The following is a 12,175-nucleotide window of genomic DNA, read 5'->3' on the forward strand; positions in this document are numbered from 1 at the left end:
CTATTAAGCAGGTATAGCTCACGCATTTTTTCTTAAGCTGAGACAGATGGAAAACCTTAATTTCTCCTCACCTCATCCAGGAGGCATGAAGCTTTATTTCTTCCACAGCTTATGCAAAGGAAGTAATAAAGAAATATTCCATTTTTTCCACCAACAGATATGACAAGAGGACTTTGCTGGGACTCATTTGCTTATAAGCACTAACTTAGAATTACTGCCCGCGGTATTTTTGAGTCAAGCTGATTCCATGAGATTAAGTACTCGGTTGACAGGATTTTTGTAGTATTATTTTTTATGTTTTAGGGGGAAAAAAAACCCATCATGCCTTCATTTCTAACCCTAGCAAGCTAGTGTCTGAATTTCAGCAGCTGCACACTCCCCATGTACAGACACAAAAAAGGACATCATCAGCTTCTTTGTACATAGATCTTCTGAAACCTGCGGCTACTGAGGCTGCCAGGGATTGCAGGTGCCAGCTGAAAAGCCCACCACTCAGACTACCACTTAGTGGAAACTCGGAAAATGCCTGTGCATTAAAGAGCGGAACAAAATTTAATTTGTTCATGAATTAAAAATGCCATTCAGAATCAAATCACACAAACTCAGGGGAGACACATGCCCTAAAGACCTCATTCAAAAGCCACACAAGTCATATTTCTATTTATCCCCTGTTGTCTAACTGGGTTAGAGATACACAAGTCAGGGGAGGAAGGAAAGGTTTTGATCACTTGCCCATCAACAGCTAATCTTTAACATGTGCTCAGTTTATCTCTAACTTGCCAGAGAAAGAAGGTAACAGCTGAAAAGTCTGTATACTGTTTAACATTTAGTTTTGCAATTGGAAATGTCATGTCACCACTGAGATTAGATATTTATTTAAAATTCACATGAATATTCTGAAATCTGTATAATTCATAAAGCTGTATCTACCATGTGAAATCTTCAGTATAAATAGTAAATATAACAATAACATGTCCATTAATCATTAATTTTTTGTTGGTTTTTGTTGATTACTGCTGTGCCTCCTTGCTCTCATTTTCTACCAAGTAGGTAGACCAAGGGTTACATGAAAGAACATTAACTTTTAAGTTGCTCAGTAATATTTAGCAGTTAAAAGCACTGGTATGAGCACTAAGAAGTGAAAATAACACAGATCCCTGACACACCAGTAAGACTAATGGTGTGCATCAGGACATTTTCAGGGGGTACTTGCATTTATCAAGACCCAGAGAGCACTCTGACTCAGACATGTCTGTGGAACACACTTTGACTTACTTGGTATGAAAACTTACACTCTACCACTTGAACCCCACGAGTTCCTCCCACAAAGATATTCATAAAGGTAAAAGGGTGTCTGCTGTAAATTCAAATAGAGCTTCAGCTGCATTATTTGACAGCAATAAAACATAATTACAGAGGCAACTGCTAACAGAATCACTCCTTCCCAAATACACACCAGCATCAGGCTACCAGATCGATCCATTTCCTAGACTCTAATGAACAAATATCCTTCAAAAAAACCTCTGCTCTGACTATGTAGACACTGAAACTCCCCTGTTGCTTTGTGAATTAGCTGGTAAACATTTAAGGCATTTGATGCTCACTAATTTTCCTTTTCTGCCACTTTGAATATAGATTGCCACAAGATTTTACCTCATGAAGTTCCATGTCCTGATACAATAAATTGAAACACAGAGGTCAGGAATTCTTAATTGCTGAAACCTAACACAGGAGATCTTTAATTTTTAAAATCTTGACCATCAAAACTGATACTTAAAGCTAAAGAAATACGTTATTAATAAATCAGCAAGAGCTAGACAAAGAGAAATATATATCCACAAAGTTGCTCTGACTTCCATAGGGATATCTGAATAATATTCCAAATATAATAAAGCAGAGAATATACTTCTAGCCTGAAATTTTTAATCAGTATCTTGAATGTTGTGAAACATTTAGCAAATAAGATATCACTGTTATTTTTAAGAGCTTATACATGCCTCTGAGGAGGTTAAACAAGGAACTAAGTTCTCTGTACATCTGAGACTTAAAATAATACCTGAAAAAATATTTGCCAAATACGCTTTTCTTCTTGCAAAATAATTTGAAAGACCCAAAGCAATATTCTGTAGTATACTCTTTATTTTTCAGGATAGTCATGGAAACTTTTTTTCCCTTTGAAGATTTCAAATGTATCTCTGAATTCAAACCACAGAGCTGCCTAGCTGAATATAACATGAAATTAGATTTTATTTATACTGATAAATTGTCAAAAATGAAAGCAACTACAATAAAGTCATTATTACTCTAGAATATGACATCTAAATCACAACATACTGTAGAGTAGTTTCTCACTACTGACATGCCACCCCTGAGAAAATGCTTCATTTTGTTCAGCTCCAGACTGGTCAATTAACTGCTCACAGAGTAAGTGTTTTATTTGTGGTTACCATTTCATTTATTGACAGGATTCTGCAACTGCTTCTCAAATCTCTTCCTGTTCCTATACAGACTCAATAAAATCACAAGTGGCATTGAGAAGATGAATAGAAAACAGCTACTCACTGTTTTTTGTAATACAAATAACCAGCACGCATCACATAAAATTATTAGCTAGTAGTTTACCAAAAAATACCAAATTAGTTGCAAACCATGGTACACATTGGCAAAGGTGACACCAGAAATTCACCTAAATTCTTTCATGACAATCAGCCACAGCAATATCTACCCAAACACAAAGTACACAAAATAAGTCACCTTTTTAAGCTACACCTAAACATTTCGATCTATTGCCAGGCTAACTCACGAGAGATCTGTAAAGTAATAAACCACATACATATATTGAGATTTAGGCAGAGAGGGGACCAAGCTGGAGCAGATTTCTCCCTCTCCTTGTCTAGATCCACTACTATTTAATTATAGTTTTCTCTCCCCTGTCCAGCTGAGGAGGTGGAGTGACAGAACGGCTTTGGTGGGCACCTGGTATCCAGCAAAGGTCAACCCACCACACTACATAAATAATAACAAAACAAGAATTTCTAAGATAAATTACATCTTCTAGCCTTACATCTAAGGCAGTTTTTAAATTCAAGGTTCATAATGAATCATCTCAATGTTTAACAGCATATTAGAAGAAAAGGACTAATAATGACAGGGGTCAAATCCATTTCAGTTGTGTGGATTCAGCTGTCATTATATTAAATTCAACTAAAGAAAACATTAGCAGAAAAAGGATTGTTTGTTAAATCAGAAACCAATTAACCAGTTTTTTACTAAAGCATCAAAAGTTTCATTAAGTGTGAACATGAAAGGTACACAGAAATGCAGATCAGGCTTAACACAACTTATTCCATCTTTTTTTAACTTATTTATTAAAAAAAAAAATCCATTACATTCATTTAAAACAAATAAAGTAATCACTAGTTTATTTTCCAGAGTAGGGAGGCACTAATCTGCTTTTCAAAGATCTAATTCATTATTCTTTCTGCAGCTCCAAATTCTGCCTTTTCACATTTGCTTGACCATATCACCTTATTATTTTATCACAATACTGACTGCAGTGAAATCACTCCTACGCAGCCCAAGTCAGGCAGACAAAAACCACCAAAAGTATTTCAGAAATAGAACTTGTACAAGTTCAGCCACTAAGCAGCTCACCAAAAAGAGATTCAATTGAGGAAGCAATCCAGTCTTACATGAAATCGCAAGAAAGCAGAAGACAACATTGGCTTCTAATAATAAAGTACTTCTCATCAGCTAGCAGCAATATTTAGCCCAGTACTTCCTTTTCCCCACTTCCAGACTATTATTAACTAACACACGAAGAAGTTCCAGTTATAACTGCATTGGTGCAGGTGTCCAGGTGCTGCTGGCACAGCTCCACAACAGATCCACACAGGACACAGCTGAACCTCCCAGCCACGTGTGGGGCACTTTAATGAAAGTCTATTTAAGAAAGAGCATAAAACACCAGGAGAGGAGGGACCAACAGAGGGAATGGGAGAACAACAAGGCCAGAGGAAGAACAGGAGGATGAGGAAGAGAAGATGCTCTGTGCTGGAAAAGGTACACTGCCAAAGGGATAGTGGCCTGTGGAGGACCCACTCCACAGCAAAGAAAAAGAAAAACAAGGAGGAGCAGAAAAATTGATACATCCTGACCCCAACCCCCTGCACTGCTGAAAGGACCGAGTATACCCTGTGGTGCTCACAAGGAGGGGCTGAGGGGTGTCTGAAGCTGAGCCTGGGAAAGGAGGAGGGATGATTTTCCCCAAGTGTTTTAATGTTTATCTTTTTTTGTTTCCCAGTAATTAAATATTTATGTTAATTTGCAACAAATTAAGTTAAATTCCCCAAGTTGACTGTGCTTTGCCCAAGACAATAACTGGGTAGTGATTTCCCTGTCTTTATTTCAACCCTGGAGCACTCTCGTCCCTGTTCTCCCTATTTGCTCCCCATCCCACTGTGGCAGGGCCTAAGGAAGCAGCTGTATGGGTGCCTGGCTGCTAGCCAGGGCCAACCCACCACAGGGATAATACAACAGTATCATGGTAAAATATAACAGTAACGTTATTATTTTTGACCTAATTTCCTCAAGGGTGAAACTTACAATCCTTAAAACTGTGTTAATTTATTACCAAAAATTAAAATGCCATTAAAAATGAGACATTCTTCAGTAGGGAAACTGAATACCACATAACCAGGCGTGCTTGTACTCAGTAAGAAATCTTTATTTCCCTGAGCCACATCTCCAAGGGCCTCAACACTTAAACTCTTGAACACCTAAAAAAGTGCCTATGACAAACATCTCCAAAAAACATTCAAAATACCTATCCACTAGTGAACTAAATCTGTCCATTAGTCTAACCTGAGTAGTTAATACAAATAATGAAGAGTCATTGGGCAGCTTTAATTTCCAACTATTTGGCACAGGCTTCAAACAGTGACATAAACATACATGTACCTTGTTTCTAAATTTTCTTTAATAGATTTATGGTGTCTGAAATAAAAAGTCATAAAAGAAAGCCACCAGCAAAATTCTAGCAAACTAAACTGTCACTTGTTAAACACCTAAATGGAGTACTATGAATGTAACGATTAATCCAATTTTAACACAAAGTCAAAGAAAAATATCGTTTACCGCTAGTTTCTTTCAAGAGAAGTGGTCTTCATGTCCAGGCACACTGTGGTTATGCAAACTGGAAGCAAAGATTTACCAGACCATGTCTAGAAAGCACACACATGTATTTTGCAAGTACAGATATGGAAAATCATAGAACAATATAGGTTGGGACACTTGGAATTAATCTAATCCAATGTCCTGCTCAAAGAAGGGGCAATGAAATCAGTTTGCTCAGCAGCTTACGCAATCAAGCTCTGAACATCTCCAGGATCAGAGATGCTGATAAACCTTAGTGTTAAATTACTCTAATGATAAAAATGACATTCCTTGTGCCTAGCAAGAACGAACTTCTCGTGTTGCAACTTGTGATCCTCCCGCTCCTCTTCCGCTGCACACCTCTAAGAAATCCAACTGAATCTTCTTCATGCCTTCCCATTAGGCAGCTGGGAACCACAATAAGATACCCTGAGTTTTATTTTCATCAGACTAAGCCAAACCAGTTCTTTCAGCCTCTCCTCGTATGCTCTATGTCCAGTCCACTAATTGTTCTGACTACTTGCTAGACTCACTCCAGAACATCAGTATCCTGCAGGGCTGAAAACTGGGTGTGGTACTCTAGATGTGGTCTCAAGCACTGAACAGAAGGAATGATTGCTCCCCCTAATCAGCTGACTGTGCTCTTCCTAACACAGCACTTCATATGGCTGGCCTTCTTCACCACAAGGGCACACTGCTCATCCATGTTCGCTTTGGTGGCCACCAGGCCACCAGTCCCTTACTGGAAAGCTACTCTGAAGCCAGTCAATGCCAGCCTGAGTGGAGGGGGTTTTCCTGTTTCATGTGCAGTTCCCATCACCCCATTTTTCCAGCCTGTTGAGGTCTAGGTTATTAATATAGGCATTGAACAATACTGCCCCAAGTATGGCCCACGAAGAACACAAGCAAGAACACAAGCAGTTCGACTCCGTGCTGTTGCTGGGCTGCTGCCCAGCCTTTGAGCCTGGCAGTCCAGCTGAGCAAGTGCACTTATCTGGTGAGTATTTTGCCAATTTGTCAATAAGGATACTTACATGAGACCATGTCAAAGGCCTTGCTAAAGTGCAGATAAACATCCACTGCAGCCCCTTTGCCCATCAGATCAGTCATCTCATCACAGAAGGCCGTCGGGCTGGTCAGGCATGATTTGCCCAGGGTAAAACTATGCAAGGTCATCCGAGTCACATTTTTGCCCCTCACATGACTGTATGTGGCTTCCACAAGAATCTGCTACATAAGGTTTCCAGAAACAGAGGTTATTCTAACTGACCTACAGTTCCTTGTACCTTCTTTCTTGCCCACCTTGAAGATGGGCATGGTATTCGCCTTTTTCCAATTATCAGATAGTTCCAGTTATCCCACTGATTCTTTTCAAAGTGCAAAAACGGGGACAGCAAGATAGGATACAGTTGGATGGTATACAGGTATGGAAACAGGATACAAATTCTTTAGAAAGTGGTATAAGGCACAACATACCACATATCCCTCAATTCCAAATTTCAGAATTTTAAGGTCCTAAACCAAGTTCAAAGGGAAGCTAACATCTATATGCATTTACTTACAGACCAAACATCTCTTCTGCTTTGAATGACAGCCCACACACATTCACACTGACTAAATAATTATCAGTGTTAAAATATCTACCAGTATCTTTGATGTGGCACTGGCCATTTCCTGTAGAATAATACACATCAGATAAGAGACTCAGAAGTCTTGGCAGGTAGACATCTAACTTGGAAATACATCAGAAGCACTGGTTTCAATATTGATGGCCTCTTCACAGAGGAGACTGGGATTCTACACTTTACTTGTTGACATAAAACATGACGGTAGTGGTGTTTATTTCTAACATCAGATAGATTTACACACTAATTAAGCACAGTTGAAATGCAGAAGATTTCTATGTCACTGACTTTTGATTCTGAGGCCCTGGAAGATAAAACAATAGCAAAGCAACACAAAAGGCAGAATAAAATCAGCAGTTTCCCTTTTTGGAATTCATACCATTAAGGGCATCATCACATTCACAGACAGATTGGCAACTCAGCAATCCTAGTAAAGATATTTCTTGTTACAGAGTGGTTGGAGGAAAACACTTTGAATTGATAAGCAGCAATCTCAAACCATGAATAATTGCAGATATTGTCTTAGCACAACTTTGGTCATTAGGCAGACAAAAAGGCAAGGGGGAGACCTTATATACATACAGCACTTTTCAGTACCTAAAGGGGCTACATGAAAGCTGGAGAGGGACTTGGACAACTTGGGTATGTAGTGACAGGAGAAGGGGGAATGGCTTTAAACTGAAAAAGGGTACATTTAGATTCGATAATTGGAAGAAATTTTTCACTATGAGGGTGTTGAGGCACTGGAACAGGTTGCCCAGAGAAGCTGTGGATGCTCCACCCCTAGAATTGTTCAAGTCCAGGCAGGATGGGGCTTTGAGCAACCTGGTCAAGTGGAAGGTGTCCCTGCCCATGGAAGGGGGGTTGGAACTAGATAATATTTAAGGTTCCTTCCAACCCAAATCATTCTATAATTCTATGAATAAATCACCTGCAAGCTGAGAGAGTTAAATCAATTATTCCATTGGAGGGACTGTACTATCTCTGGAAATATAATCATTATGACCTTGAAATGCAAGATGTACTCAATCCTCTTAAAAAAGTGATGGAAATCCACTTTTGATTTTCTTTCCAGTATTTAGAAAGCAAAAAATACCACTTCCCTTAAAACTTGTTCCTCCACAACTGTTCTAATTTCTCTAGAAATGGTTGAGAAAAGAACACTTTCAAATCCCATCTCATCTTTCGAGAAAGGTCCCTGGAGGTACACAACTGAAGGGTCCGAAACTACACATTAATGCCAAATACTTACAAATAGACTCTCCCTACTGAGAAAATTCTTTACAGAAATGGTCTAATTTCTTGAAACAAAAGCCTCTTTCCCAAACAGGGATTATAAATGGGGGAAGGAAAAAAAAAGAAAAAAAGAAAAAAGAAAGAATTAATTGTAATTCTTGGATACACATCAAATCTGCTACTTTAATACAAAAAGCTTAGAAGACTGAGCATTTCCACCATTAGAATCTACGGCACTAAAAATTAAATTCTCTCCACAAACAAGCAAAGTTCCTCAGTGTACCATCTCAGCACTGAAGGCAAGGGAGAAGGGAAGCTCTTTGAAGAGATTCACTAAGCTAAACTGTTGAGAGGTTCTCAGAGATGTAACTATTTAAGCAGGTGCAAACAGGTACAGGCAATATACAGAGAGTGGGGAGTGATTGCAACAGTGTTTTTGCACCCAAGTGCTAAAGGTACACAAACATCAACAACACAGATGTGAGATATCACTGGAACAAATCAAAGACTAGGAGCCCAAAGGGAATTCAGACATACAAGAAAGAACAACAAAATCTGTATGAAAAAGCTGAGGAAAGGACCAGAAACCACTTAACTGGAAGCCAATTTCACCAACATACAGTGGAACTACGAAGGGGAAAATCCAAAATGAACAAGCCAGGTAGCAATGAAAGCATACAACTGATTTAACAGAGACACGCTAAATAAATTAGAAGTATGTAAAATAAATGTATGTTTTTGTGTATACACATATGCATACACATACAAACATAAGTAATAGACAACAAGCAGAAAAGAATGTCCTGACACACCCCAAAGACAAAGTCTGAGACTCAGTTTCACAAAGGAAGTTAAAAGGTAGCAGAAAATGCCTTTAAAGCCTGAAAATAAGATAAGAGGGGAAAAAAAAATATCATCAGGACAGCAGTTTCTGATCGACACCAGGATTTCCAGATCCAGTTGAATGCTACATTGGAAAAGCTGCAGATATCCATATAAATAAATGAAGTTTGAGTGACTAAATAAAGATCTTTCACAGCATAAAATTAGGAAAGGTATAAAACTTGCACAAACTAATATTTTACAAGATTGCCATAGGGAAAATTAATCAATGGGGACTCCAAATTAACAGTGAAAGATGAAAAAAAAAAAATCAGGCTGCTTGCTGTATGTTTACTTTACAAACTTCAGAAGTGCTTATGACAGCACGAATACTTTATCTGGAAAGTGATGGGAGGCTGCTGAAATCTATAATGACCCTTTACTGTATAAGTATTCAGTAATAAACCTGAATACTCAAAAGCCAATGACAGCACTCACTCTCAGGTATGTGTAGGTGTGCTGGGCATCCAAGGGCAGGTTTTGGCACTGGGGGACTGCAAGGGTGGCCTCCGTGGGAAGAGATCAGGAGTTGCACCCGTGCCAGATAGGTAGAAGAGCCAGGAAGGAAGGAGTGAAGTCAGGTCTAGAAAAATGGGGTGTAGGAATGTGTCTTTAGGTTTTGTCTTTATTTCATCAGCCTACCCTATTTTTAATTGTAAAAAAAAAATTACCTTAATTTTCCAATTTGAGTCTGTTATGCCCATGACAGTAATTGGTTAGCCATCTCCCTGTCTTTATCTCAACAATGAGTTTTTTCATCTAAATTTTCTCCTCCCTGTCCTGTTGAAGAGGGGGGATGAGAGAGCAGCTTGGTGAGCACCTGGCAGCTGACCAAGGTCAGCACACCACAGAAGGTTGTGAAGAAAGAGCTTCTTTCATTATGCTTGTTCTAGTAGTATCAGGATGAAATGAGAAATAGAACTCGGAGGCGAGTCAGACTCAGTGGGGTTTATCCCATTTACTACAAGTTAAACACAGTTCTTATCTTCCACGCTGCCCAGAGATAAAAAAAAAAAACCATGATGAACACAGCAAAGACTGGAATGGAAAGGCTGTGAAATTAGAAAGCAGTAAAAAAAAATTGCTGAAAATAAGAGGGGAAATGAGATTATTTAGATTATACTAAGTTTAGTCTATTGCCTGTGGCATTGGACAAGCCATCATCCTGGACATGCTGTGTACATTCAGAGGCACTCAGTAAGATTGATTTTCTAAAACCTAGAAGGAATGTAGTGATAACTCAGCAAAGTCAATTGACTGCACAAGAAAAAATAAAATGTAGATTTTTAACAAGACATAATGCAATTTTTTGCATGTAAGATTTACATCCAATATAGAAAAGTTTTTTAAAAAAATCAAGTCTTTAACTTTTAAATCTTATCACAGGTATATATTTTATAAACTGGTTAAACAGACAGTGCATGAAGAACTACAAAGTGTAGGTCAAAATAAAATGGCTCAGTATGCTCTGAAAAATTAAACTCTAAGACTAGAGAAAACCCTGAGGAAACTTAGACGTCAAGACTATTGAAAAAACTAACACAAATATGGTCTGACCTGAATTGCAACTGAACAGTGAGCCAAAGGCAGAGCAGCTACAGAACTGTCAAAGACTGAATACTTTTCTTGAAGTTAAAAAAAGATCAAGTGACAACATAAGGCTCACCACAGAACTCTCGTACAGTTATGCCTACATGTTGATTAATATTTTAAATGCACCATTACCATCTGTAACATAATAACTTCCTCCCTCAGAGACGTATTTAAAAATAAATGATAGTCATGACCATTAGCTCAGTGCTCTGAAACACAAAAACTTTGTACACAGGTGTTTACATTAAACTTCCAAAGAATTTAAGAAAAATACATCTAGTAAAGAAACTAATGAACACTTAAGAATAAACCTGCAGTAGAATCTAAGCTAAAGAAAAGATGGGAGACAAAACAAATCAAAAAGACACATGCCCTGAACACAGGATTTGGAAAAACAGTGGTTACAATTTTCTAAATAACACTGGATTTGTCGGGAATGCTGTCAAACATAAGCCTTGAAGTCATAAGCCTGGAAGTCAGTGTGGATGTAATGCATTTGGACTCCGACTGCTCACTGGAAAGCCTGCAAGCTTCACGAAGAAAACGAACACAGTGCCAGCAACAGCACAACAGCTACTGCCATACCTGACACTTTGATTCCAGTTTTAACAGACAAGGTGAGTTTTGATGCCATCGACTGTCAAGCCAGGAGAGAACAGTCTAGTCACTGACATGCAAGAGAGTGCACAGCCTGGGCAGCTGATGCTCTCTCAGCACTGGTACATCCAGCAAGAACACATCAGTAATACCGCAAACAAAGGCAGACAGCTTCCAATTTCAGCACTGCCAATTCATTCAATATAGTTTTGGGGTGCAGTGTCTGAAAGTCCACTCAGTACTACTATAATTTATGCAGCTAAACATCCACAGGAAGCCCAGTCACTATGGAAAAACAAAAGATCTTGGGTTACTACCAAGGCTTAGTCAACTGGACAACTTAGGTTATGATTTAGACTAGAAACCTAAGCACACTTAATAAAGACATTATGCCAATCAGTGTCTGAAAACAGAATCATAATACAATAATTCAGGTTAAAAAGGACAGCAAGAGGTCATCTAAGTTTAACCTCTACTCAAGGCATGGTCATCTACAAGATCAAACCAACTTGCCCAGGACTTTATCCTGTCAGACCTTGAAAAATCTTTTATTTATACCCATTACTTCTCATCCTCACACCATGCAGCATGCAGAGCCTGGTTCCTCTTCTCAATAACTACTCTCACAGTATGGGAAGGCTGCTATTGCATCCTCCCAAAGCCTTCTCTTCACCAAACTAAACAAGGCCCATTCCATCAGCCTCTTCTCACAGGGCCTGTGCTTCAGCCCACCAATCACCTTGGAACTCCTCCAAGAAACTTGGCTGCTTATTGATGTCTTTTCCTATATTGGGCAGACAAAAGCTGGACAGAGTATTCTACACGTGGTTTAACAAGTGTGAAGCTGAAGGAGATAATCACCACACAATAAATTTCTCCACTCCCAGAATGTGCACTCCTGGCTCATGTTCAACTTGCTGCTCACCAGGTCCCCCAGCCCCCAGTGTATCTTTCCTACAGGCTCTTTATTCCCATTTTTTCTTGTTGAATCTGAAGTCTCCTGCCTGCTCATTCCTGCAGACCAGGTCCCCCTGCACGGCAGCTCTGCCCTTCAGAGGGTCCCCTGAGGTTGGTGTCATGTGCCATCT

General features: G+C 39.0%; 1 protein-coding gene across 11 annotated transcripts in view; it reads right to left on the reverse strand.

Annotated features, from left to right (window-relative positions):
* ERC1 (ELKS/RAB6-interacting/CAST family member 1) overlaps window positions 1–12,175 on the reverse strand; it is a 273,196-nt gene that overhangs the window by 245,153 nt on the left and 15,868 nt on the right. The window lies entirely within an intron of this gene.

Source organism: Manacus vitellinus, unplaced genomic scaffold, assembly GCF_001715985.3.
Source record: "Manacus vitellinus isolate BGI_N305 unplaced genomic scaffold, ASM171598v3 scaffold_5_pilon, whole genome shotgun sequence".
In the NCBI taxonomy this organism is placed as follows: domain Eukaryota; kingdom Metazoa; phylum Chordata; class Aves; order Passeriformes; family Pipridae; genus Manacus; species Manacus vitellinus.